We start from the raw sequence: 4,696 nt of genomic DNA on the forward strand, positions 1-4,696 counted from the left end.
AAGACCTGAGCCGAAACCAAGGGTCTGATGCTTAACTGACTGAGCCACCCAGGTGCCCTAAAAGGGTTCATTTCTAACACCAGATTGCTGCTTGTGTCACAAAGGCAAAGGCTAGTAAAGCTGTTTCTCTGGTCTAATTCCCCAGGGAAAGCCAGGTGGTGGTCCCGTCTCTGAGGGAGGCCCTGCCCCACCTGCCTGCTGGTTAGGCTGGGACACGCCTCACTGTTAATCCTACGCAGAGCCCTCTCTTCTGTTAGTTGTTATTTTTCTTCCTCACCTCTGGACATTTCGGCATATTCACTCGAAACATCATCACAGGAGAACTCGACTTTGACAGAAACCTCTCTGAAATTATTTTTTTTTCCTGTTCTGGCTTGCACTTGAATAATTCTCCATCAGCAGCACGTCTGATTGAGTTGGCATCACAAACCCTTTTGTATGCTATTTTTTTTCTTCAAGAAATATTAAAGTCTGAATAAAATTGGAAGAGCTGCCTGGTAATGATCTCATTATATATAAATACAGAAGTGCTCGCAGGGGAGATAATGACTCCAAGATGCAGGTATGCGGCGAATGCCTATTATCTTTCAAGGAGTGGGCCCGCATTCAACCCTCCTCTACAGCCCCCCACACGTCCCTTTCAGCTTAAGCTTCAAGTTGCAGAAAACGAATGGCTGATTGAAGCTGGGAATAGGGTTTTTTCTTTCCCCCTTCATGACATATGTTAGGAGATGAAAGGAACCTGGACTGTGTGTTTACTCTTCATTTGGGACTTTCACATGTTCTGATTGATCGGAAAGACAAAAAGGCAGAAGGAGAGACATTTGGTGCTGGCTGAACACCATATCCATTCTCAATGTGAAGTTTCCTTGTTTGGTGAGGATAATTGTGATGAGGCAGTTCTGGGTATAGACGCCACTAAAAGATTTTTAAAAATAACATGCTCGCCACCCAGTTTGAGTTCTTATATAGCAGAAGAACAAACACAGATGGTGGCAGTAGGGGTGGGGGCTGGGGTGGGAAAGGCCCTTCTAAAGTGGGAGTTTACTAGTTATTAGCCCTAGTATATCTTTTCTGGATGCCAAGGCATAAGCAGATGAGCTTAGCACATCACAGAGGACCACATATAGGGTTTGATTCCCAATATGAGCTAAGCAACCCTGGAAAAAGTTTATTCCCTGTGATTAGCATCAAAAAAAGAAACTGGGTAGGAGAGAGGGTAGGCTTCATGGCTCTATCTGTCCCTGTTAGGTTCTAAAGGAGCGTTTATCTGAAGGGGGATGGCCATCTGCCATCTTGGAACAGAGAGATGATGTGCAGGACTAGTTCTTGACCGTTTCTAATGTCTAGGGTTATAAAGCTTACTTTTTTCTTCTGGTGTCCACATTAGGCATGATCGAAATACAAAGTAACATCATAAGCATAATTCTTTGGCAAAAGGATGGTATGAACAGCAAAAATATTTTGCCCCTGGTTAAGTCTTTCATACAATGTAGGTGGTATGGTGTTGAGCAATGACAATAAATTCCTGTTGACTGAGAGTGAGTTACGGCCATAAAATCTAAAGAAGGAAGGGTTAGTTACACTAGACAGAGGCCTATGTGGCCTGAGGGGGGAACCCTGGAATCACACGGGACCATTCCTATTGTGGGGAGAGTTAGGACAACCATCGTTGGCCACTGATGGATCCATAATACACATGCTGTTTGATACAGTGCTAAGGTTTTCCCTAGTTTGTTTGTTTATTTATATAGTCCTTCACTCATTCACTTATTCATTCATTCTGGGTACAGTACACTTTATTGATGGTGCATGACAAGGTAGGGGTCCCCAAACCCCTCCCCTTCTTCAGGCGGTCTGAGATGGAAACTGTGGAGGTTGGGAGATTCCCAGTGTGTTGGGGGATGAGTTGGGGCAAGGGCTCGCCAGCAACTGAGGGCCTTTCTCTTCCTCCTGCTGTCTCTGGGGCTCTTATTCCTTGGGAGACATGGGGATCATAATGTCCACCACCTGGTTGCTGTAGCCAAATTCACTGTCTTACCCTGAAATGAACTTGATAGCGTGGTCATTGAAAGCAATACCAGCCCCAGCATGGAAGGTGGAAGAGTGGGTGTCACTGTTAAAGTTGCAGGAGACAAACTGGTCCTCAGTGTAGCCCAGGATGTCCTTGAGGGGATCCTCTGATGCCTACTTGATGTAGGCATCTGACCTTATTGATGTCATAGTATTTGGCAGCTTTCTCAAGGTGGCAGGTCAGATCCATGACTGACATGTCAGGGGTGGGGACAAAGACATCCATGCCAGTGAGCTTCCCATTCAGCTCAGGGATGACCTTGCCTACAGCCTTGGCAGTGCCGGGAGAAGCAGGGGTGATGTTCTGGGTAGCCCTTCAGCTATTCATGGTCTTCTGAGTGGTGGTGATGGCATGGACCATCGTCATGAGTCCCTCCATGATGCCAAAGTTGTCATGGGTGACGTTGGCCAGAGGGGCCAAGCAGTTGGTGGTGCAGGAGTCATTGCTAACAATCTTGAGGGAGTTGTCATACTTCTCATGGTTCACGCCCATCACAAGCATGGAGGGATCAGCAGAAGGGTAGAGATGATGACCCTCTTGGCCCCATTCTTCAAGTGAGCCCCAGTCTTCTCCATGGTGGTGAAGACCCCGGTGGACTCTGCAATGGACTCAGCACCAGCATCACCCCATTTGATGCTGGCAGGATTTCGCTTCCTGGAACATGGAGGTGGATTTCCCATTGATAACAAATTTTCTGTTCTCAGCCTTGACTGTGCCATGGAATTTGCCATAACTGGAATCAGAGTGGAACATATAGACAATGCAGCTGAGGTCAGTGAAGGGGCCGCTGATGGTGACAATATCCACTTTACCAGAATTAAAAGCAGGCCTGGTGACCAGGCACCCGATAGAGCAAATCTGTTTACTCTGAACTTCACCATCATGTCTCAGGGACGTGGCTGGCACTGCACCAGAAGATGTGGCTGTCTGTCAAACGGGGAGGAGCAGAGAACCCCTAGTTTATTATGCATTGAAATGTGTAATGCCTTGGCCCCGAGTAATGAGTCTTTCTCCCCTACCAGTGCTATAAGCACCCCTTGGGCTCTGACTTCCTTGCATGATGGCAATAGAATTTGAATTGAATTGTTTGTAGATATTGAGTGTTGGAACCCCACCTTCTTGTATTTTTCCTCGTATTTTGCCTGTGGAGCAGTCTAAGAGAACTCCCCAGTTTAGTAATTATATGTCCTCTGAATACCAAGTTATATTTCAGAATGCCTCCATCTTTATGGTAATGATAAATCATCATCATCATCATCATCATCATCATCATCATCTACTTCTCTTGTTTTAATGTTTATTTGTTTATTTAATTTTATTTTTTAAATTTATATCCAAATTAGCATATAGTGCAACAATGATTTCAGGAGTAGATTCCTTAATGCCCCTTACCCATTTAGCCCATCCCCCATCCCACGCCCCCTCCAGTAACCCTCAGTTTGTTTTCCATATTTATGAGTCTCTTATGCTTTGTCCCAATCCCTGTTTTTATATTATTTTTGTTTCCCTTCCCTTATGTTCATCTGTTTTGTCTCTTAAAATCCTCATATGAGTGAAGTCATATGATATTTGCCTTTATCTGACTGACTAATTTCACTTAGCAAAATACCCTCTAGTTCCATCCAAGTAGTTGCAAATGGCAAGATTTCATTCTTTTTGATTGCTGAGCTATACTCCATTGTATAATATACTACCTTTTCTTTATCCATTCATCCACCCATGGACATCTGGGCTCTTTCCATAGTTTGGCTATTGTTGATAGTGCTGCTATAAACATGGGGGTGCATGTGTCCCTTCAAAACAGCGCACCTGTATCCTGTGGATAAATGCCTAGTAGTGCAATTGCTGGGTCGTACGGTAGTTCTATTTCTAGTTTTTTGAGGAACTTCCATACTGTTTTCCAGAGTGGCTGCACCAGTTTGCATTCCCACCAACAATGCAAAAGAGATCCTCTTTCTCCGCATCCTCACCAACATCTGTTGTTGCCTGAGTTGTTCATGTTAGCCATTCTGATAGGTGTAAGGTGGTATCTCATTGTGGTTTTGATTTGTATTTCCCTGATGATGAGTGAAGTTGAGCATTTTTTCATGTGTCTGTTCGCCATCTGGATGTCTCCTTTGGAAAAGTGTCTATTCATGTCTTTTGCCCATTTCTTCACTGGATTATTTGATTTTCGTGTTGAGTTTGATAAGTTGTTTATAGATTTTGGATACTAAACCTTTATCTGATATGTTGTTTGCAAATATCTTCTCCCATTCTGTCGGTTACCTTTTAGTTTTGCTGATTGTTTCCTTCGTTGTGCAGAAGTTTTTATTTTGATGAAGTCCCAGTAGTTCATGTTTGCTTTTGTTTCCCTTGCCTCTGGAGATGTGTTGAGTAAGAAGTTGCTGTGCCAAGGTCAGAGAGGTTTTTTCCTACTTTCTCCTCAAGGATTTTGATGGCTTCCTCTCTCACATTTAGGTCTTTCATCCATTTTGAGTTTATTTTTGTGTATGGTGTAAGAAAGTGGTCCAGGTTCAGTCTTCTGCATGTCGCTGTCCACTTTTCCCAGTCCATTTCTGGGTTCTCTACGCTGTTCCATTGATCTGAGTGTCTGTTTTTGTGCCAGCCATACTGTCTTGA

The 4,696-nt window shown here is 44.1% G+C and overlaps 1 pseudogene; it reads right to left on the bottom strand.

The window, feature by feature from the left end:
• Positions 1 to 1,971: 1,971 nt before the first annotated feature.
• LOC102966596 lies at positions 1,972 to 2,955 on the bottom strand (annotated as a pseudogene).
• Positions 2,956 to 4,696: the final 1,741 nt, after the last annotated feature.

The sequence above is a fragment of the Panthera tigris genome, chromosome B1, assembly GCF_018350195.1.
Source record: "Panthera tigris isolate Pti1 chromosome B1, P.tigris_Pti1_mat1.1, whole genome shotgun sequence".
Classification (NCBI taxonomy): domain Eukaryota; kingdom Metazoa; phylum Chordata; class Mammalia; order Carnivora; family Felidae; genus Panthera; species Panthera tigris.